The sequence below is a fragment of the Lycorma delicatula genome, chromosome 2, assembly GCF_047948215.1.
Source record: "Lycorma delicatula isolate Av1 chromosome 2, ASM4794821v1, whole genome shotgun sequence".
Classification (NCBI taxonomy): Eukaryota; Metazoa; Arthropoda; class Insecta; order Hemiptera; family Fulgoridae; genus Lycorma; species Lycorma delicatula.
The window spans coordinates 7,309,486-7,335,241 of NC_134456.1; the positions used below are offsets into that span (position 1 = coordinate 7,309,486).

The 25,756-nt window shown below is 30.2% G+C and overlaps 1 protein-coding gene across 1 annotated transcript in view; it reads left to right on the forward strand.

The window, feature by feature from the left end:
• The window catches only part of SP1173 (major facilitator superfamily domain-containing protein SP1173), a 281,971-nt gene that overhangs the window by 106,062 nt on the left and 150,153 nt on the right, over positions 1 to 25,756 (forward strand). The window contains exon 3 of the mRNA XM_075358237.1: positions 17,483 to 17,583. The gene's annotated coding sequence lies outside the window, so the exon portion shown is untranslated. The remainder of the gene's footprint in view (positions 1 to 17,482; positions 17,584 to 25,756) is intronic.

Below are 25,756 nucleotides of genomic sequence, written 5' to 3' on the forward strand. Positions count from 1 at the left end.
AATAGCGATGCGTTTCTGGGTTATTAGTCGGTCACTTTGAAGTAAATCGTCCACCTCCTTTCGATGTTTTTCGTCGGTTACAGAAACTGGTCGTCCGCTGCGAGGTGCGTCCTCAATTGTCGCTTTACCAGCTTCACGTTTGCGAAATTTCAACGCCCACCTATTCACATTATTCCTGTCAACAGTTTCACTACCGTAAACTACTCTTAAACGATGTACAATATTCGTAGGATTCACATTAGTTTGCTGTTAAACATTCTATCATTACGCGCTGTTTTAACCGTATTGACATATTGGCCGTACTCGACTCCATTTTACCTGCTACTGAAAACAAGCCGGTAAACGGATTTCAACGCATTATCGCAGGTTTGTAGAGGAGGAATAGCTATTATGTGCTGCCACGCCCAACTCGTAGTACCTTTTCTCTTGTAGCACACTAGTGTGCAAAATTTATTAACCGAGCCTCGTATGTATGTTTGTTCGACTGTAGCAGCTCAACGGCTGAACTAATTTAGTTGTATGACCCCGCGTTGGAATCCTTACGTTACCGGGAGTGATATAGGCTGCATACATATGTGTTTAAATACATTTAACACATTTTTTTTTTAAATTATACTATACACAAAATTGTCACTCTTTAATTATCCTATATTAGCAATTATATTAAAGAGCACTGTTTGTCACCTGCGCCTAACGCTCTCATTTAAAAATCAAATGCGAATTTCAAAAACCGACCGCTAGGTGGCAAACTCTATTACTTCCTTGTACGAAGTAAAGGAAGTATTGTAATCGCGAAAAATTTCGGTTTCCAGATCTCAACGGAAATATCCATTTTAAGTAATTTCGGCGTGACGTCTGTATGTATGTACTTACGTATGTATCTAGCATAACTCAAAAACGATTACCAGGTAGGACGTTGAGATTTTGGATTTAGAACTGAAGTTTTTAATGAAATAAAATTATATGTACTTTTCATTAAAAAAAAAATGTGTAAATGTAATTTAACAGGCGTAAAAGGAAGTTGGTCATGTGTTGTACACTTCAGTCGTGTTTTTTAATTTTTAACAGATTTAAAACTTGTCTCAGATTTGTTTTCATTTGTTTCAAACGAATTTCAAAGTTGATTAAAAAAAACATATCAAAATGTAGCAAAGTTAACTAGGTGTTAAACGAAACAAATTTTCAAAAACAAAATAAAAAATTCGATATTTAAAAAAAATAAATACATAAAAAAAAATTAAAAAACAAGTAAAACGATTTATTAGATATCTTTTAAGCAAATATTGATTAATTTTTAATTTGTTTGAAATAATTTATTTAATAAGCTGGCTGATTTCAATACGTAGAAAAAAAAACTGTACATAGATTCCTGGAATGTTAAAATTAGTATATATTACAAAACAACAAAACAATGTTTTAAAATTTAAAAATTTCCAGAATAATAAATATAATCAGTGGTGGTTAAATCAGATCTAAAAAAAAATAAAAAAAATATTTACATATATATTTTAGCTTCCCCTCCAAAAAAGTCTTGAAAATATTGGAAGGTAATCAAGAAACATAAATCTGCTTAGGCTTCTAATTTTTTATGGATTATTAAAAATTAAAATCTAGTAATCTATTTACAGAATATTTAGTTTCGAGCTCGACCGCACAATTTAACTGGATTACATACAGTTAGCCAAATTCATTGTTAGATTGCTTTTATAGCTTGAAATAAATTCAGTATATAAATTTTGTTATTGTTACTGATTATGTTATGAACTATATAATATATAAGTAACGGCCAGTTTTATTACCAAATAGTTAAACAGTATTATTGTTAGTATATTTTGCTTAAATGAATCAAAGGATTAAATCATCAGTTAAAGTAACGCAGTATATTATTTTGCAGTACTTAATTTCTGTTTGTGTTTTTGTATTTATTTATTTATAGATATATTTAGAATTCTGGTTATTCTAAAATTAAATTTCTTGTTTGCTTATTTGTTATTTATTGTTCTTTCTTTGCTTCTACTTATCCTCATATTCTCTTGAAAGTTTTTATTATTTTTTTATTTATTTATTATTTTTACGATAAAACGATTCCATTAAAAACAATTAATACGTTTAATTTACGTAAATAAATAAGAGTAATAATTAATTTAATAAAAATTAACTTTTGCCGCCTGTTTAAATTTATTAAGATTTTAAATAATATAATAAACACTTCGTGACCTAGATTTCTAATTATTTTTTTTTCTTTCTATTTACTTTATATATAAGTACAAAACCAATTATTAGTTTATACGATGCGGTAATTAAACTAAGCGCAATTATTCCAGTTTAATGGCCAAGGTTATTCAACCGTTTAATGAAATTCTGATTCATTAGACATGATAATAAAATGTCTTTTTTTTCTTTTTACTGCGTTTAAAGTAACATTACTATTTCTGAATCTTAACAGTTGTACAAAAAGTTTACATGAATCTATACACTTTATCCTTGTCAGTAATAATTAATAATGTTTGAATATAAAATTAGATTATTTATGTTGAATTTATTTTTTGAGTGAAAACTTCATTAAGCGGGAAGGAATTTTGAATTAGAAAACAAATTAAATATATTTAAATATAATTAATATGGATTTTATCTTTTTTTTAATTTTGTAATTAATTGTATAATTTGTGATGCTATTCTGATCAAGGTTTTAAATCCAGGCAAATTCTGGGTAATTCCTTTCTTTCTTTTTATTCTCGAGGTAGTATATCTTCCCAATCCTGTCGTGACTTTATATATATATATAATGTATTATTATGAACCGATCAGAAAATAAAATATTTAATTATTTAGGCTTATTCGCGAAAATAAAGAATGATTTCCCGTTATATTTGTTATTGGGTCTAGATAGACCAATAGTGAAACTTCGGATGAATTATATAAGTGGTATTTCTGTTTCATTATGAATAATGTATGAAGCTTTCTCTTAAATTCTGAGTATTTAGAGTTAATTCCATCAAAAATTCGGTTAATCCAGCCTGAAGATTTCAAGCAAAATGATAACCGATGAAAAAAAAGGCTTATTATTCTCCATCTATTCATAGATGGAGAATAATATTGTGAAATCGTCTGATTAATACAAAAATCTAGAAACGACATAAGAGAAAAAAATTTTCTACCTCCACCCCTTATGAATGTTTCAATAAGACGAAACACATTCACAGAATATCTTAGTATCTTACCTAATAGGCATTAAATTATGTGGAAAAATTTACCTACTTTTTGAGTAAAATTTTTAAAGTAGGAGACCTATAAGGGTCCGTACCTCTATGAGCCTTAAACCTATTGTGCCCAAAATTAAATGGCATAGATGCTCCGTATACAAAAATCAACGTTCAAAATTTAATCCAAATTAAAGTAAATTAGAGTGGTGGATCCACTCTGAAGATATCAAGCAAAAAGGTAGGTAGGTACTTATGTACGTACATCCTGCTGGAATTTCTCAGTGTTAAAATAGTGTTTTTTTGTTAGAGGAAATAGTGAAATGTCAAGATTTTCAACAACCCCGACATGCAAAATTTGACCCTGTCAATATATTTTTCCTTACGTAATCTTATATATATATATATATATTTGTCCCGTATGCGTTCCTATACCATTCATTCGATTACGATGAAACCTTGATGAGTTGTGCGTACACCCGCGAAGGTTTCTGAATTAGTTTGGACTTCCTGAATTAGTTTAGTGGGGCTGGGATCAAGATATTTCGAAAAATTGGATTTACGGTCCGATTTGGCTCATTCAAAATATATATTAGTTACGTAAAAAAAAATGTTTTTGCAAAAACTGGACCCAGGTGGCGCTGGGGTCGAGATAATACGAAAAATTGTATTTATGGTCCGATCGAGCTCATTCAGTATATGTGATACGTGGAAAAAAATGTCTCTACAAAAAATGGACCCGCTAGATGGCGTTGGGGGTTGAGATATTTGGGAAAATTGCATTTACGATCCGATTTGGCTCATATTCAGAATATATATTAGTTACGTGAAAATAAATATTTTTGCGAAAAGTGGAAGAGAGAAGGGGAAAAGAGAAGTCGGGAAAAAGGGAAGATGCGTAAACGGGAAGATGGAAAAAAGGGAAAGGTCAATTATGTGAAGTTCCATAATGTTTAATTTTTTTAATGTTTATCAATCTCTCAATTGGGTTCATTTAATCTAAATATATATATTCAAATCTAGAAATTGCGAAGCGTTACCGGGTCAGCTAGTAAACTATAAACGTAGCTTATGTAATTTAACTGCTTTGAAAGTAAAAATTGTGCTTAATTTCTTATTATGCAGTAACATAATCTGTTTTGTAAATTTTTTTTATGTCATAGTTACAAAATTTAATTTATTTTATTACAAATATTACAAAATAACCTGTAGGCACCGGGGCAACGGGTAATAATTATTTTTATTGAATAATTACTTAAACGTTATGGAATTCATAAAATCTATAAATTAAAAAAAGATCGTAAAATTTGATGTTCGTTTTGCGTATTACTATGAATAAAAAGTCATATTTTTACTTTTCCAGCAAATGTAGCTAGGAGTAGCTATATTAAAGGGGGAAGTATGATGGTCATGTCTAAAATTGGGGTATCTGGTTTTTTTGTAATCTTTACGTTTTAGTTAATCTAGACAAAAAAAAAACACGTATATGTTATGTGCATATATGTACAATACATGTACATGTATGCGCTGCTTTTGGTCTTATATCTCAGGATTGACTGAACCGATTTTATTTAAATTTGGATCAAATATTTCTATATGTAGAGCATTGATAAATTCGTCTTTTCTTTCAAAATTTTTTAGGGGGAATGTTGCGAAAATATCAATTTAGATTGTTTTCCGACTATTTGTTGGAAAGCTCAAATTCAACTTTTTTTCTTTTTGTTTGTTAAATAAAAGTATAACTGCTTGCTTACTTATGACTATTAAAATTTCTTTTTAGTTAAAAAGTAAATAAAATTAAAATTAATTGAACGTAAATTTGCTTTGACAACATATTTTAACTTTTATTTAATTGTTTTTTGTTTCTGTTTTTTTATTTATTAAACATTTTATTTATGTTTATTGAAAAACATATTTACGATGCAATTTATTACTTTAATCAGGTTTTTAATGATTATAAAAGACTACTAGCTACGTAGAATACTTACAACATATTAAAAACATGCCGTCCACCTGCCATAGTGAGAACGGCAACTTTTTGCTTCAAACAATTTTAACCACAGCTGTCACTTCAACCATCCTACATTTTACCTGACCGTTTTACACAAAGGAGAGGCCTGTGTATATTTTTCCTTTGTTTATATATATATATATATATATATATATATATATATATATATATATATACACATTATTGTATATATATAAATATTTTTGTAAAATATTTTACCAATGTTAAATGTACCAATTTCCATAAGATACATACATATTACGCAATTCTTTTCAGTCATGCTAATGACATTGAGTATATATTTTAAGAAATCATATGACAAAATTTTTACTAGAAGAAATGTGTTTTTTCCTCCTTTTTTTAATTCAAATAAGTGAAGAATCAAATAGAGGTGCTTCAATACAGGTTTTCAAATATCTAAAAATATTTTACTAGTTTGTAACAATCTGATTTTAATTAAGTATAGAACATTGATACCACTGATAAACCCGTGAATAAATTTACCATTAATGATAACATTTCTGTTGCCAGATAAATGGAAATTCTGTGTGTTTTATTAGACAAAAAATTAGTTTTTTGGATGGAATATCATTTGGCGCCCATAAATAGTGAATCATATAGGCTGATATTTAGAAAATTAAATATTTTAATTTTGTAAATTTGGTAAAAATAATAAAAAACAGAACGATATAAGAAAAGATCCTTATTACGTTTCCGATACATTTTTAAGAAATTACTGAACGATTTATAAAATCGTATCACCAATTTATTTAAAATAGAATTAAAGGTTTTCTTTTACAGAAATATATTACTTTATCGTCGTTTTGATGAATTAAAAAATAAAAAATTAAAAAACCTTAGTTTTCTTCATTCTTTCCAGTCTGTACGTATAAATATGTGCTCAATTAATTTTCATCAATTTCCTTCTGAATTATGTTTTTTTTTTGTAGTTTTTCTATAGTTAATATTTCCATGCATTTACTTTAATATTACTTCATGAGTTTATATTTTAAGAAAACTAATATGATCTTAAACGATCTTCTGATTGTAGCTGAAGACATTACAAAGAATGATAAAAGCATTGGAAGTAGGGATGAAGGAATACGGGATGAAAATAAATGTGAGGAAAACAATGGAAATTTGCCAACATGCAAAATACCACATCATGATGATAAATATGAACTTTATTTTTTTAGTTTAAAATTGGGTATTTTATGATCCTGCTCTGATCTAAATTTTAACAAAGTTTCTCTTTATCTTCAGACAAACTGCAGGACCATTCTTTTTCATGGAGTAGAATGTCTACCCGTTCATGTCGTGATCTATTCAATATGTTATTACATACTGATTGGAATAAACGATCTATTTATTTATTTACACGTATTAAAGGATTTTATAACAGCATTTTGAATGAAAAATATTGATCACTATACGGTAAACAATTTTTCCGAGTCGCGGCGCCCTTTTTCAATTAAAAGTTTTCCATTACACCCTATCCTAAGTAAAAGTATGACTACTTGTAAGTAAAAGATAAAAATAAATAAAACCCGTGTATCTTCATTATTTTTTTACTTTATTAACGTTAAATGAATAATTATAAATGCTTTGGTTCAATTAATTATGAAGTTTTTACAATATTTCGCGGCGCCCCAGTGAAGAAGCCGCGGCTCCCCGGGGCGCCGCGTACTGTTTGTGAATCACTGCGATAAACATTAAATATTTTTGTTAGGTGCAATAAAAAAATAATGTAGTAGCATCTGCCATGAGATATTTATCACTTAGAAAAAAAATCGTATAGCTATGTTTAAGATTAATAAACATTCTATGCTAGGCTAACTAACATTCTACGTTCGTCTAAATCAATCGGTGATTGAAGGTAATTCCTAATCCATTACCCGGGTAATCATTCCTGATTATTCCGTCATCAGATTGCTTTTTTTTATTATAATTGATACTGCGTATTATAATTTCAAACTTATATTTTTTGCTGTTTGAAAAGTTTGATCTTCCATAAAAATAAACATTTTTTTTTTATTTCTGCCACTTATGCATTATGAAAAGTCTAGTTAAAATCTCGTATTTTTAACTCATATACGTTTTTAAAAAGATATTAGAATTCCTCTCGTAAGAGCGGTATTTTGTAATTTAATAGTCAACTGAAAACTTTAACCTGGTTGTTTTGTTACAGTTATGTTATAAGTAGAAAGACAAATAAAATAACACATATTATTGTTGTGTTCAGGCTATTCCATTTGATGCGTAAAACGTTACTTATATTATTAAAAACAACAGATACTCTGAAATCATTTTCAAGTATATTTTAAAGCTTGTTTATTGTGTGGACAGATGTTCACAGTTTGATAAAATTACTTATTATGTATTCGTTATTACGTCACTTAGATCAATAAATGTTAAACTTAGTTTAAAAAAAAAATTACCCTGTTTAATCTCAGATTTATATCAATTAAACCGTTTTTGTAAGTTATTGCTTTGAATATTATCTATTCGAGAATAAAACTAATGTTACTCTTAAAGAACAGTTTGCTCTATAATAAAAGAAACGAAGTAACCTCTTGTGATACAACACAGAGGATTTGATTGAAGCCGATCAGAATCCTACATGTAAAAGTGAAGCAAAAAGGCTTTTTTTTAAATAACAGTGTAAGAAAACGACTAACAGGTTTTGAAAACTAATGATAAGGACTCTAAAAAAATTTACGTTTTGTAAATTGAGAACGAATTATGAATTATTATACCGATATCTATTTTCAATAACTTTGTTTTTCTAAGTATATCTTTAAAACTATTAATATAACAGCCTTAATAATTTCAAAAATTAGGAGTGTATTCGAAATAGCAAAAAAACTTCTTTTTTTTTACAGGGTGAGGAAGTTTGACGTGTGAAAAAAAAATAAATGGTTTCGTTGTGAAACAACATCGTGGCATTAGAAAATGTAAGCATTAACCATCATTAAAAGGGACTAAAAATTCTTTACTATTATACATTTTTATTTTTGTAGTATCATTAAAAAGATTGTGGTTTATTAAATTTTAGTACTTCTACTAAGGATGAAAATATTTTATTTCATTTAAAAATATTATATTTTATTTTGCAATTAAAAAAAATATATATATTTTTATGTAACTTTTTCCCTTTTTCGACTTCATATCAATTATTTAGTTTCTTAATAATTTCTATAGCTATAGAGAAAGTACAGTGAGCACCAAAAATGGTAACTCTTTGTGATTTTTGAAAATTTCGAAGTTTGTTGAACTCTAACCGAAAAACTCTGAAAACTTTCGGAAAGATTATATACGCATGTATGTGTACATACGTATATGTTGATTTATACTTTGATAAATATTTTCGAACTGCCTGAACGTTAAAACATAAAATTTCGCTCAAATATTTCTATATATTTGGGGCGATTTGATGGCATTAAATTTTGAACTTAATCAATTAAGCAGGTATTAACCCCATTTTAAAACTTCAATTTTTTGTGGGGTATCGTAGAAGCTTGAAATCGGTACAGTGGTAGGTCTATATGAGATGTTTGCAGTGAAATATTTCTATATCGATTGGACTTACCGGATGATTCAAAAAGGATTTCACAATTTTAAAAGCGTATAAAGATTTATTGAGATAACTTACAGATTCGTTTCAGGTCTCATTTCATAGAAAACCACATCAAGTTTATCACCCAACATTCACTTCTTTTGGATACGGCTTCCATTTGTAATGCGACATACATCCCACCTGAATTCTACTTCTTTCCAGACTGTAGCTAGCAAGTCGGGCGTTATCTTTTCAGCTGCGGTATAAATTCGAAGTCTTAGCTCAACGAAATCAGCAGGTAAAGGTGGTACTTAAACCCGATCTTTAATAAAACCCCACAAGAAAGATTTTAGCTATATCAAATCTGGGCAGTGAGGTGGCCATACAATTGGACCTTAACGACCAATCCACTTACCTGAAAATGGATTATCAAGAAAATCTCGAACTTCTAAGCGGTACTGAGGTGGTGCTCCGTCTTGCTGATAGTAACGGCGGTCATCATTGTCTAACTGAGGAATTAAAAAATTTTGAAGCGTGTCCATATAAAGGATACCATCTACGGTTGCCTCCCGGAAGAAGAACGGGTCGTTCTGTCTGGAAAAAAATTAACCTGTCTCAACGAAGATTTGATGCCAAGAGTGAATTGTACGCTTCCTACCGTACTTTCTGCGAAAATTACGATGAATTGCAGTTGTTCACTGTAAATCGCGAACCAAAACACAGAGCGAGCAAGGTTCCGCAGTAAATGTATCCATTTTAAACAACACTGGCGACAGCGCAGGTAGTCGAATTCGGTACTAATGAACTGCGGGAGTCAAAACTTGATTTATGAAATGAGACCTCAACCGAATTTGTAAGTTAATTCGATAAATTTTATATGCTTTTAAAGTTGCGAAGTCCTTTTTGAATCACCCGGTATAATTAGCTTAAATATATTTTAGAGCATCTGTGATGAATTTTCAAAATGGATTCCTAAAAACGAATGAATCTAGGAAAAAATTTTATTTACATAAGTTCTAACTTTTATTTAATTTTGGTCCTCATCCGACAAGAGAATATACAAAATAGTTGTTTTTTTTGTTGATATTTTTAACCTTCTGAACCATTAACGACCGAATTAAGTTGTAACTAATTCTTTGCAAAATCTTAATTGTAATAAGTTTTAGGCTTGAATAGATAAGTAAGTAATATGGTACACGATTTCATATTTTATTAGTTCTCTTCTAATATTATTAAACAGATTTTATATTAAAGCTCAAAATTTAATTAAAATTTTTATTCCTTGTATGGGAATTATGCCACGGGATATTAATTTTTACATGATGTAAACATTGATTGAGTCCCCACTATCACCAAAACCTTTAAAATAAATTAAATTTATTGAAATATCGCCAAAACCTTTACAAAACACCTTGTAGAAATCGATTTGTAAAGCGTTTTATAAAATCGATTTCCAAAATTGTTTACATGATGTATTTTATAGTTGAGTTAATCGCTTTTAGGTAGTATTTAAAAGACCCACCGGGTTGGTCTAGTGGTGAACGCGTCTTCCCAAATCAGCTGATTTGGAAGTCGAGAGTTCTAGCGTTCAAGTCCTAGTAAAGCCAGTTATTTTTACACGGATTTGAATACTAGATCGTGGATACCGGTGTTCTTTGGCGGTTGGGTTTCAATTAACCATACATCTCAGGAACGGTCGAATTGAGAATGTACAAGACTACACATCATTTACACTCATACATATATCATCCTCATTCATCCTCTGAAGAATTATCTAAAACGGTACTTACCGGAGGCTAAACAGGAAAAAAAAGAAAAGGTAGTGTTTAAAAACTCTATGGCGGATTAGAAAAAATCTCAAGCTGGGAAAGTTATGCAACTCTTTTCCGGGTTTTTACATAACTTATTTTACTTTCAGAGGTTTGTTAAAAAATACAGCTTCATCGATTTTTTAAATTCACTGTCACGAGTTGATTAACTATTTTATTATTACTTTTTTTTTTCAAAGAATATAGTACCAAAACATGCGGTATCTGTAAGGCTTATTACCTCCCTGCGCCCTTTGACTGATTGTTAACAAAATTAAATGTCATCAATTTCTTATATACAGATATAATTGTACCAAATTTCATTTAAATTAGTCCATCCTGTTAAGACTCAGGGTTGTTTAAGTAAGGTATTTTAAATGAGGTTATTTAATTGATTTATATAATTTTTAATTGAAGTTTTTCACCTTTTTGTTACACCTTTTTAAATCTCTCACTTCTTTGTTACTCCTTTTTAAATGAATTTTTAACCATGGTCTTACGCTTTTGTTAGTCCGTCTAGTACCAGCCATCAGAGACTCAACATGTATTTAACAGTCATCCGTAATTAATTAATTTATAAAAACGTTACATACATTAGGTATAAGTTTGAATATTATAATAAAAATAATTTGGAATTTAATCAAAACAATGACTTTTATTTATTTCAGTGAACCAGCGAATAATAGAATATTTAGAATAATTTAAACCCAACCGAGGTTTAAACAAAAGCGGCAAATTATTCGACAGATACAAACGTGGAGGTATCAAACAGAAAAAATAAAAATAGGTTAACATACATCATTATGTACGTTCGTGCATCTTCCAGAATTTTTCAATGCTAAAATTATGTTTTTTTGTTAGAGAGGTCAATGAAACTCCCATTTCAAAATTTGAGCCGATTAGCATACCTTCACTTATATTGTTCACTACATAATTATGCAGCATAACTATAAAGCCTGGAAAGTAAAATAAAAGCATAAAAATATTAGATGATTCGAAACTGTAAAATTATCTTTTTCCCTGTTTTTGTAAACGATTAAGTTTCTTACAAGTTTCCATTTATAAAAAAATAATTATTTTTTTATGAAAACTATTTTTATTTACATAATATGCCCTAATAACTACCGTTGTTTTGAAAATACATTTCGATGCTTATCCTCCACTTCTAAAGAACACGTATAAACACAGTTGGGGTTATGCTTGTAATTAACAAAAATAAATAAAATTGGTTTTCATAAAAAAAAAAACTTTTCCTTTGTATGGAAACATATGGAACATTGTATATTCAGCTTAAGCAAAAAAAAAAAAAAAAAAAAAAAAAAAAAAAAAAAAAAAAAAAAAAAATAATAATAATTGCTTAATGTTATTTAAATTATTTATTTTGTAAAATTGAAAAACAGTATTCCAATTTATCACAGAGTAGTTGGTCAGGCTCTTCTCGTCTAGCCAAGGGGCTCTGTTCCACGGATCCCTCTGTATTCATAAAACCCATGCTGATGAAAACAATAATGACAAATAAAAATTAAAGCCTGTTCAGTTAATAAAAATTATCAGTGTATTATAATTTCTTTAGAGCAGGAGTTTGATCAACACAGCATTCGAAACTTTTAGTGATTTGAAGTATGCGGGTTTGAGAATAGTTAGCTCCCATTTTAAAAGTAGTTAATAGCAGGTTACTCGTCTTTCGTATAGGTAAAAAAATATTTTACGTGGTTGTTAGCGTTACTCGGCAAACATCACGGCGAGATGACCGTACTTCGTTTCTCATTTTTAATTTTTTTTGTTTTTGTGTCATTTACATTTTATGGTTTTAGTCAACTACCCGAAGGTAGGTGCAGCTAGTCACTTCGCACACACAGTAACAGTGGCAGTGGCTGTGTCAGTTGAGCTGCCGCGCCGTACACTGTCGCACCTTTAAAGCTACTTTTTTCGATAACCAAAAGATATATCAAACAACACAGACTTATTTTTTGTAGAAAATTTAATTTCAAAAACAACAACTGGTCGCTGAATTCGATTTGACCAACGGTTTTCCCATAGTAAAGTTGAATGTCGGCAAGCAACATAATCCAGTTACCGCAACTCATTTAATAAACGCCTATAATCTTGAAACAGTAAAATATTTCGTATCGGCAATACTTTTACGTTCTTTCCAGGTATGAAAACTATGTTGAAGCCAAATTTCAGCTGAATTGGTTGAGTAGTTTTTGCGTAAAACTACTAGATTATATATATATATATATATATATATATATATATATATATATATATATATATATATATATATATATATATCTTCTTTCCCATAACAAAGGATGTTGTTGTCTGGATTTGTTTGTTTGATGTGTGTGCTCACATTTGTATTCTAGCTCTATTGGCGCAGAGTGGACCACGTAGTGCAACGGGCGGCTGCGCGCAGCGCAAGAATGATTCATTCGTTCGAACGATTTATCTAAAATTATATTTGTTTTTTGGGGATAAAAAGGAAAACATTGGGGTTAGAGCTGTGTTAAAAAATCAAAACTCAAGTAACAGCATTAAAATGATGTGTTTTTTCGCCCGACGTAAGGGCTTTTTTTCGCAGCCCACAAATCTTTATATATAAAAATGTTAAGTTCGTTTGTGTACGGTTCAAAAACTCAAAATGTTCTGCACCGATTGAGCTCAAATTTTAGCACGATATATAACCCGCATCAAAGATTGTTTTTATCTATTTTTCGCATCAGTCACATACCCGCGACCGCGAGAAAACAGTTTTTTTAACGGTCAGCTGTGTACCAGTGACCGCGCCATCTGCCGAAAGCGAGGAGAACACTCGCCATACTAGCTAACGACAACCGCAGTCACATGTGAAACAATACCTGTTCCCAATTACATTGTTTATTAACAAAAATAAAAAATAAAACGTATCCACTTGCATCTGATTCAGATTATTATACAATCTGAATTAAATATTCGCTTTAATCGAGGTACTTTTGTGTGATCGTGTCGTGATTGAGCCGCGCCTTTCACCAAGTTCTGAATTTATTAGAAAACGACCAACAGTGGGATATATGTATTAATGACGCGTACAACACTGCACATCCAAACCAAATTCGCGCATTATTCGCAATTATATTGACCGCTGCTTCCCTTAATCTCCCACAGAGTTATGGGAAAGATATCGATCGCATATGGCTGAGGATAGTTTGCATAGAGTACGCCCAGAAAATACCAATATGACCGTGGAATTTACAGAAGGCATTTACAACGAAGCATTGATAAATATTGAAGACAAGTGCTTAGCTATTGCAAATAAAGTTCTTAGTCAATCGGGAATGCCAGCACCCACCCGAGCTGCGATTGCTTCATTTGATGTGGATTTACGCCGTGAACAGAGTTACAACATCGGTGATCTTCAGTCATATGTCCAATCAAACATTCCCAAATTAACGTGTGAACAGAAAGGCATTTATGATCGCATAATGCAAATGATAAATGACGGAGTTGGGGGGGGGGGGGACCTTCTTCTTGGATGCCCCAGGAGAAACTGGGAAAACATTTCTCATTAGATTGATTGTAGCAACGGTTCGATCAAAAAATGACAATTATCCTGTTGCGGAATATTAATCAGCCAAAACTGTGCAACGGCACGCGACTTGCAGTTAAGAAATTGATGAATAACGTAGTGGAAGCAACGATTTTAATGGGGCCTTTCAAAGGTGAAGATGTCCTCATTCCTCGAATACCCATATTTCCGACCGATACACCATTTTAATTTAATAGATTGCAATTCCCAATTCGATTGGCATTTACAATCACAATCGATAAAGCTCAAGGTCAATCTTTAGAATCGTGTGGTTTAGATTTAGATGCGGATTGCTTCTCACATGGACAGCTGTATGTGCGTGTTCCTGAGTCGGCAAACCAGACAGCCTTTATATCTACGCAGACAGTGGAAAAACAAAAAAAATATTGTCTATCCACAAGTATTGCAAAATTAAACTTCTATGAAACATATGCTTTGTTTTGTTTCTCATTTCTCATCCATGCAACCACAATGTGCTACAGCGAAGCGTGGCGCGTAGAGCTAGTATATATATATATATTATTAAACTTACTGAAATATCTCAGACATTCATTCTAGATTATTAAAATACATTTCGCCTTCCTTCGTGACGGAACGATAACATCTCTCCTTTTCATTTAGAAAGTTCGTTGTTTGAATCCCGGACAGGCATTTTATGCGCTAAAAAATTAATTTTTCGTAATTAGATGATTAGCTTGAAATTGCGAAAATAAATAAAAATAAATGTCTCATTTTTATTATATTATAGTATAAATAGAAAAGAAAGCCCTCCTATCGCTTGATCTCCGCGGATTTTTTATTTTCCATTTTTAAATAAAAAAATAGAAAATTTTGAATGAATCGATATGTGTTTGGGGTTTACCTCTATTAAGTTCTTTTATCTCCGGTACGGTTTAAATTATTGTCATCATTTGCCAGTAATATAATATGGTTCCTTGTTTCTTAAAAAAATCGATTTTATCAAAAGAGTAGGCAGATCTGAGGAGTACTAAGTATAAAGAGAAATCCAACGGATTAGTCTAATGGTTAAACTCGTCTTCGTAAAATCAACTGATTTTTGAAGTTGAGAGTTCTAAGATTCGAGTTCTTCTAAAGACAGCTGTTTTTATGTGGATTTGAATGCTGGACTGTGGATACTGGTGTTCTTCGGTGGTTGATTTTCAATTATCCACACGTCGCAGGAGTGGTCAACCTGAGTCTGTTTCAGACTACATGTTTACCAGTACATTTACACTTAACATCTACTGCTATGTCAGGCCTGGCAAGCTTGTAGCAGTAATTGCAGTTCACTATACACGTATATCCAACGCGGCAGTAGCTGGAAAACTGGTTGGAGAAAGCAAACCAAGTATAAAGAGTGTTTGATAATTTTCCAAATATGTATGAAAATGCAGTTATCTGTTTTGGAAATCTTTTTTTTCGTTTTAATTTGACACACTTATTTCAGTTATTTTTATGAAATTAGAAAAATACTGTTTATCATATGTATGTGTTTGTCACATCGATTACATAATTGTTTAACGTAAATCTTTTTCTAGTAACCAAGTTTTTTAATATTAGAAAAGAGGAAAACGTTCCACAGCGTTAAATATGGAAAATATAAATGCGGAAGCAATTCGTAACGTAATTCATGCAATTTTCCTAATTCAATTGCTACGGTGTGAGGTGTTATTGTATTGTCATGATAAAAAAGCACGTTTTTTGTCACATATCGTTGTTTTTATTTGATTTCATCGTTGAATCTAATAATGCTGTATTGCATTCTTCCGTGATAATTTTTCCTTTATCAACATAATCTATTTATATTATGCTTGCGTATCTCTCCCTCCCCCCCTCAAAAAAAAAAACTAAGAATAGTTACATTATCTGTACGACTTATGACAACGCTATGACTTCTTTGGAGCACTTATGTTCTTAATTAGTTTCTGATAGACAGTGCTGAATCAGTGCTTTATCAACAGTTATTAATCGACACAAAAATTAATTTAAATTAACAGCTTTCCGGCCTCCGTGGCGCGAGTGTTATCGTCTCGGCCATTAATCCGGAGGTCCCGGGATCGAATCTCGGTTATCGTTCACATCATCCTCTGAAGCAATATATAACGATGGTCCCGCAGGTTAGAAAAAAAGATTAAACAGCTTTAAATAATATTCTAAATGGCTACAGGATTGTGTTTTTGATCGATTGTGAACAAACGCGGATTCCATTTTCCCGATATCGTTTTCATATACAAATATATTTTTGTGATTATACAAGTTCAAATGACATATTTAAATACAGATGAGATATCTCAATTTAAAACTCTACAGTCAAAACTGTAAAAATCTCTCGAAGTTTTTTACTCGATGAACTTCAAAACAATATCGTGGATTTTTTCACTGGAAAGTACACTGTATGGTTCATTTACTTTGCTTGTGTGAACACGTTGAATCAACGAAATCAAAAATAAATGTTGAAATTGGGTGGTTTCATACATATTATCCTCATCTCATTGGGCCCGGGGGGGGGGGTTGCTTTTTGTTCACTAGTTGAACAGATTATAACGTACGCATTAGGAAACAAGTATTTATATTTCTTTATGTTTATTATTATTATTATTTTTTTTTACTTTTTCTCTGTATTTTTATGTATATACTTTTTCGTAGTGTCTACTGATTACGATTGTTTAGTAATCAAAATCTACGTTCAGATTTACAGTAAAATTTTTGGGACATAATGTTGTTTTACAATTTAAGTGGTATGATATAATTGGACAAGTAAAAGTAATAGCGAACCTCTTAATATGATTCCTATGAAACATTTATTGAAATTTTATCAGTTAGTTTATTTATTACAGTCATTTATTTGATTTGAATTTGTTTTAAACAATGTTTGATTGACAAATTAATATTTGATTTTGTTACAAAATCAATTTAATCATCCCAAAAAAATTTCTCAACTATCAAAACCAAAAACAGAACACAGAAAAACTGTTGCCCCTTTCCTCTGTTAAGTATTGCATTCTCTCTAATCAGTAAGCAAATCAGTATTATAAATTTGAAGTGGTTCTTTTTTTAAATTCTTTTAGCGGCTTTTGTCTTATGGGTGAACAGATGCACATGAATTGAAATAACATGTACTGTGTTTCTTTTTAAAATAAAATGCATACATATCATGCGAATATGTTTTTCTATACAGTGTATTAACGTATTGTTTAGCCTTAAGTTTTATCAATATAACTGTAGGATTTTTTCTGTAAAAAATTAGATTTATTTTTTTAAAAAAAAGGAAGATATATAAATATTATAATATATATGTTATTGTTTATTTATTTATATTTGTTATTATTTTTATTTTAGGCGCTTCAATTGTACGGGAAGACAATTTATCCTGTCCTATTTACATAATTAACCTCGTATGGTCTACCTACAAGCCGATGAACTCTACTACCATTCTACAGGTAAACAGGTTAGCTTTTGTTAGGGAATTTTATTAGATATAAAATCCCTTCCAATATTATTGTTTGACTGAAAGAAAACAATTTTATGACCTACTATATCCATTAAATCTTTTATTATATAAAAAATATGGTTTACTTTTTATTTAAAAGATTTCAATAATATTTGTATTCCTGAATCAGTTTATGGTGTTGAAAAAATTTATGGTAATATAAACTCTTCGAACAAAAGTACTATTAACATACTATACTATTAACAGTCACAACAGAGAAAAACAAAACGATTCATAAAAACAATATATATTCCTACTAACCAGTTTTACTAGTTTATTTTAATATATTTGAATTCCAAAAATCTTTAATTTTATTTAAAATTTAAATAGTTACGGCATAGAAAATAAAGAATATTTATTAACGATTCAGCTGAACTTTCCTATATTTGGACAGAGCTTTAAAATTTAAACTTTTCTTCTAAAGATAAAAGTTGAAAATTATTGTTATAATTATGAATTTATTTATTAATAATATTTATGTTAAAAAGAAAAAATCTTTTAACGATTTCTTAAACCGGTTATAGAATTAGCATATATCTAATGATGTGTTAAAGTTTTCTGTCTTAAGGTTATTATAAAGTAGTTTAAATTATTAGATTAATGATGTTTTTTAAACAAAAAATTCATTTCTAAAAACATTTAAAAATTTACTTGAAAAAAGTTGAAGTGATAATTATTTCTGCTTTAATTATAATTTCATCTTTTTAGGCTCCTCAAAAAATAACGAATTTCTTGAAATATCTCTCTTCTAGCTATCAAAATTGAATTAAAAAAAAATTGAATTGTTTGGCGGTTAAAAGTATGAAACGTATTTATAGATATTTATAAAATTAATAATGTTAAATTTATCCTTGTGTTTATATTTATAAATATGCAATTTTTACTAAAAATATATTATCACTCATTCTTAAAAAAATAACAATCCATCTATCATATCCAAATCCAAATCCAATCCAATCCAAATAACATCCATTTCTATAAAACTGGACAACTGAACTCTTTTCATATAACTTAATACAAAAACCAAAACAATTTTAATTCTAATAATTAAATTAAAAAAATTACACTAAAATAATAAATAACTAAATCAACTTACCAGAAAAAGCTTATCAAAAAGATATTTTGAATCGTGTAAGTGATGTATTTTTGAATATTGGTATTTTTTTCTAATTTTCGTTCTTTACATTGTTTTTAATATTGATTTTTTTAATGATAGTTTTCCTTTTTTGGTTCGGATCTTGTGTTTAATAAAAGTAGAAAAAAAAGGAAATAAGCACCTAATAAAAACAAGATCCAAACTAAAAATAAAAAAATAAAACTATCATAAAAAAATCAATATAAAAAACAACGAAAAGAATCAAGATTAAAAAAAATACCGATATTAAAAAATCAAAAAGATTGATTTTATATTATAAAATATATATATATATTATATCTTATTAACATTTAATATTATTTATTTAACACTTTAACGTTTACGTATTTCGTTTGTTTGTATATAAATAATTAATGTTTGCTGTATTTTAGGTAGATTTCATAAGAAAGCTACCTATTGAAATTTGTACCATGATTCGACTTCCGGAAAATTTCGACGTATCTTTGCGTTTCACATCCTTCAGACCCCAAAAAACCACCTTCAGCTCAAAAGTATATATATATTTCAGTTTTTTGTGAATACGATAGCTGCCTTAATTTTGCGCCAATCACTTTCAAATTTATACATAACGAACGAAAATCTCGGTGGAGTTCGTTAATGGAAAAAATTTGACCATGGGGGTGGAAATGGGAGGCATTTTCGAAAAAATAAAATATCGCTATAACTTTCCTATTAAGTAAAATATCGAATTCATTTAAAATTCCTAGTATTCTTTCGATAAAAACGTAAAACTTATCTAAGTAAAGTGATATCCAGAGGATGGAAAAAATGGGGTTTGAAAGACAAAAAAATCATACCTCCCTTAATAGGCACATTATCGAATCGGTTTAAAGTGGTCGTTAGTTTTCTAAACATTACCTAAAACTTTTGTCTGAAACAATTTTTGATATGACCCACTTTTACGGCAAGGGATAACCAAAATGTTGCTGGAATTGTAAGAAGATGGGGCTTGTCGTATGCTAAACATGTGAAACTTTTTTCACACGTAAAAATTGTCGTATTGAGTAAATTTGAAGTTTTTCTTAACTTTAAGGTGGAAATTTTTTTTATCCCCTACGTAGCACCGGGGAAATCTACCTCCGCCTTCCGGCGTGCCGAAAGGGATTTTTTTTTTAATTTTTTTAACGAGAAAAATTAATCGGTTGAATAAAAAATATTATTTTATGTATTGGTATATATAATTTCTAGCGAATTATTTAATGCTTGGTTTTCTCCTTAATTTCTTCTAAATCTACGAATTAAGAAAACTAGCAATGATAATCCCAAAATACCATCGCAAACACAAAATACTAAGAAAATAATCGAAAAATAATAATCATAAAAAACCCATAAAAACAGTAATTGAGAAAAAAAAAATTTATAAATACTCCAAATTTACAGGATTGATTTATTCTTTTAGTTTCTTTTTAACCTCCGGTAATTACCTTTCAGATAATAGTTCAGAGGATGAATGAGGATATGTATGAGTGTAGTCTTGTACAGTCTCAGTTCGACCATTCCTGAGATGTATATGGTTATACCAAACATCTCAGGAATGGTCGAACTACTAAAGAAACCCAACCACTAAAGAACACCGGTACCCACGATCTATTGTTCAAATTCGTGTAAAAATAACTGACTTTACTAGGACTTGAACGCTGGAACTCTCGACTTCCAAATCAGCTGATCTGGGAAGACGCGTTTACCACTAGATCAACCCGGTTGCGTTTTTCTTTTTACCTTAATGTTCCTGTTCTTATTTTATTATTTGCTTACGAAAAACGGCCTTGTTATGCTTCCGCTGCCATGTTCAATAAATTATCGAACCGTTTGAAAATTCCTCCCTCCATTTTATTTAAAAAACAATTAAAATATTTTCTTACACGGAAATATTTCTTTATAGATGAATTTTTTAGTTCTAATTTTTGAAAAAAATGTTTTTTTTTATATCCCCTTCAACGTGTACGTAAATGATGCTCAATATAATATTTAATAGCACTATTGAATTATGAATTATTTTGCAGTAATTTTAGTCTTATATAATACTTTTAACGTTTATCCATTTACTAAACATTATATTTCTTTTTTTTGTATTTAAATAATTAATATTATGGACTTTAATTACATCTATTTTTTTCTTATAATTTGTTTTTATTTAATGTTGTAATAGTTATGTAACTTATCATTTTTATGTACCGATCAAAATAAAAGATGATTATTTTTTTTAATGCAGCAGGATATTCATTTTCGGATTTTAAATATCAATATAAAGAAAACGTTTTCGATTAAAAAGTGGCGATTTCCTCATTGTTTTCTTTCTATCCGCCATTTTGTGCTTTTTAAAGAAAAATTCATGTGTCAAGATTAGATTAAGGAATCATAATAATGTCCGGTGCGTATGTTTGTTTATACCTAAATTTTTATAACACCATTATAACTCATTTGTTTGTCGATCGGTTTTCAGAAAGAAATAATAGTTTTGGTTACAGTGAAGGACTTAACATACAGAAGCACCAAAATCAAAAAGAAAGATTTGATTTCATACAGACATATATCTCTTAATAAACATGTGTTACAATTACAAGAAAAATTACATGCCATTCAAATTTAAAAAAAAAAATTCATTTATCAAGTAATAAATGATTTATATTTACTCCCACGTGCTGAATGGATAACATCAAAACGATAGCTGAATGCTTCCGTAACGCGTTGCAGACAATCTTCTTTTAGAGAAGTTACTGCAGTTGTGATCCTGGTTTTTAGCTCATCCAAATCAACAGGTACAAACGTAAGCTGAAAGTTTACCCACGGTAACTGCTATATTTAGTGTACTGTAGTGTATATAAAATATAAAGGCGGGTCCTCTCTACAAGCTGCTTCTACTTGCCTCCTCTACAACACTAAAATATAATCCGTCATGCGGAACACCTGCTACTGGTTGCGACAAAAGTAAGATCTCAAAATAACAATAAATATTTATTATTATTATTTTTTATAATTGTTTATTCTACCACATTCATCTATTTTTGCTATTACTTTTTTTTTAAATTTGTCGTTTTATTATTAATTATTTATTTCATATGTTATTTATTTATTTCAGTTAATGTATAAATTATTTTGTATGAAATCATTTTATGTTTTACGTTTATAAAATATGGTACAAATTAACGTTTTAATTAATTTTACGAACTTATTATTATTATTTTTTTCCCCCTGTTTAGCCACCGGTAACTACCTACCGTTTAGATAATTATTCAGAGGATGAATGAGGATGATATGTATGAGTGTAAATGAAGTGTAGTCTTGTACATTCTCAGTTCGACCACTACTGAGATGGGTGGTTAATTGAAACCCAACCACCAAAGAACACCGGTATCCACGATCTAGTATTCAAGTCTCTGTGTAAAAATAGCTGGCTTTACTAGGACTTGAACACAGATATAATTTCGTATAGCTGGCTTTACGAACTTATATCTGTGTAGTATTCATCTTTTTTTTTTATAATAAATTTAATAATGATTATAATTATACTACTTTACTCACGTTTTGTTTAACACTTTATTTATGGTTTTCATTTTTTTGTACAATTTAATACTTTTATTTTGTAGTTTTGTAGGCGTACAAAGCTCAAAATAATATTAGTTATCGGTGCGTACGTGCTATTTATAAATAATTTTCGTAAATAATTACGCCACGTTAAAGAAAATCGTAACACTATAGTCTATAATAAATAATTTAATTTTATACACTTTTGTGTAACGTCGTTGTTACTGTTTATTTATAACAAAACCTCAGTTTAACACGCTTGAAAAGAAAACTAAAAAACATATTTTCAAGAAATAAATATATAAACTACTTCATGTACATCTAGAACAAAATAATAATTTTATTTGCAATAACAAATTACCAGAACATATTTCGCTAGTATAATAGTGACGTCATAATTAGATACGGTGCAAGTCATTGCAAATTAATTGATGCGATTTTTGGAATACATTACTTTGGCTGATGGTGTGGAAGTCGCTGGGTGATGTTAAGAGCAGAGAAGGGGATGCCATAGCGTACTGCTGACCCGCCTTTATATATTACATACACCTGTAGTAATTTTAATATTCTGTTGTGTTTGTACTTTATATACAAATGTCTTATGTTATTAGTAATCGAATGATGTCATCTGGTTAGATAGTACGACGAACCCCGCTCGCTCGCCCCGCTTATGCCAGCCGACAGAACGCTTGACAAAGACAGGGAAAAACCTTAAGCTCACTTAGTGTAATGGTGGAACAAAAATACGTTATTTCACATATTCTCACAAGAAAAAGTCAAAAGGTGTAAATTTCGGGTGTTTTGGGGGCTACGCCCTATCTAGCGTCGAGGCGTTGTTTCAATCAGATACCGACGAACTCGGTTGTGCCGATGTGGCTGGTTGTCCATGCAGCTGAGAGGTGTAGCACCATCTTGACGAGAATAGTTTTATGTAAATGTCACGCGGGACTCTGCGATGGAGCTGACTGCGAGTACGAGGTCTATACTCTTCTCCCTGGTAGACCAAACCGGAGTCGGTAGTTGAAATTAAGTTTAAAGGCCTAGAATTGATCATTGAGATCACTAAGGGAACTAGGTCTAAATTTCGTTGTTGCGAGAAACATTTCTTGTGGTGTGCTTTATTATTATTGAAATTGACCGGTATTAATGAGACATTTACAATCACTTACAGATTCTTTAAAATATTGAACCAGGCGTGGGGTTTTGTGCTTCAAAGAACTCGGTTAGAGTTCAGAGGACAACGATGTAGGACAGAGAAGATGTCCGAAAGAAGCCTACAGCGAAGGCAAAGGCCGAGTCAAAATTCACTGATGTAAATGTCTACCGAGGCGTTTACAACATCGGTGGCATCCCAGCTGAGTACTGACTGATGACCGAGCTGTAATCAGTTAAGAGGGTCGAAAGACGACCTCCGTTAAAGCCCATCAGGGCTAAGCAGGGAGGGTGACCGGAATCGTCACAAGGCGGGTGTCTTCTCCTACGAGGGTTGGGGTGTGCCGATATGACAGAGGACCGCCTTGCTGAAAAATTAGTTCTTCAGAGTTGCGAACATTGTGACGTGAAACTTTACTGCTTAAATAAAATGTCGCTTTATCGCTAAAAATTAACCGCAGTATTCCTTTAACCGTTAATTAAATACCCCTATTCATCAAATTTTTATAACTGTAACGAAGTTTCTTAGCCGATGGTTAATCAATCCTTAAACGTTGAACCGTTGTAATGGACTCTTGGTAAATTGTGGAACATGAAACTCCTAGTGTTGCATAGATGTCAGGCGTTTGAGCACTAGTATAGCAGTCATCGTGTTGGTCTAGTAGTGAACTTGTCATTGTAAATCAACTGATTTCGAAGTCGAGAGTTCTAAGGTTCAAATCCTAGTAAAGGTAGTTAGTTACTTTTATACGGATTTGAATACTAGATCGTGGATATCAGTGTTCTTTGTGTGTTTCAATCAACCACACATCTCAGGAATGGTCGTCCTGAGGCTATACAAGACTACATTTCATTTACATTCATAAATATCATTCTATTCATCCTCCTTTGGAGGATGATATTAAGTAGGATGAAGAGGATGATATTCAGGATAATCCTAGGATAATATGATGAACGGTGGTTCCGGAGGCTAAACAGAAAAAGAGAGAGTCCGGCGAAGAGTATTTGAAACTCAATGACGAGCAGTTTTAAAGGTCTAGATTACATTTACTGATCATGCGTCGTTGCACAGGTGTGTATGATTTTGAAATCGAGTAATTCTTGTTTATATACGCTTTATTAGCCAAGAAAATTTATATTCATAAAACTAATAATTTCCAAAAAATAAAGGATTTAAAATTAATTTGGCCGCGATTTATAAATTTATGTACATGTGATGTTTACATCATAATTTTTATCTGTCAGAAAAATTTGGTGTTAATATGTGACCCAAATATTATAATAATTCCGTAATCCGTTCTTGAAATATAATTTTTTTTGTTTAAAAAAATAACACGAATCGGAGACAAAAGGAAATCGAAGAGGGAATCGCTATTTTTTAGTAGAAAATATTTTGTTAATTTTGATACGTAAAAGCAGAAAGGGAATGAATAGTCAGGAACACTTTGTTGTTACATTCTTTATTTAAAGAATAAATTCATTTATCTAATGGATAATTTGATACACTACAGTTTTTGAATAATTTATGTATTTATTTAACAAAAATAATAATTATAAAAAAAAAGTAAAAAATGAAAATCTTATTTTAAATATCTCGGTAATTGATATGGTTACAAAATATGAATAATAAATATTCTAAATTATTATACACGTATGTAATTATTTATTTCCATTGACGTTCACCTTGTCCGATGTTATCATAATAATTATGTTACTAGTAAACACCAGTCAAATACCAGACATGTTGTCTGGCATACTTTCACTTAGTTACTCATTATTATACTAACCGTAGGTTGTACGTTACGGTATATTATCTCTATTTTTATAAAACAGATGGGTACTTTTTAAACCACAAAAAAGAAGAATTAAATTTTTAATTCTATATTATTATAGTTTGTGGTTTTTAAAATAAAAAATAAAACAAAAAGTAATGGATCATTTTATTATTAATATACTCGTACAGAGTGTACCTAAAATGGGGTGGTTATACATTTTCGGATTCTACGTGTCAAAATAAAATAATAAAATTGTCCTTAGAAAAATGCTGTTTTCCTCTTCGTTTACCTTCTGTCCACTGTTTTGCGTTTAATGAAAAATTTATTTCTCAAGATCGGATTGAGGCATCACAATAATATTTGTATATAAATTTATACCAGTGTTTTCTATTTTTTTTTTGTCTTCAGTCATTTGACTGGTTTGATGCAGCTCTCCAAGATCTAGTGCTAGTCGTTTCATTTCAGTATACCCTCTACATCCTACATCCCTAACAATTTGTTTTACATATTCCAAA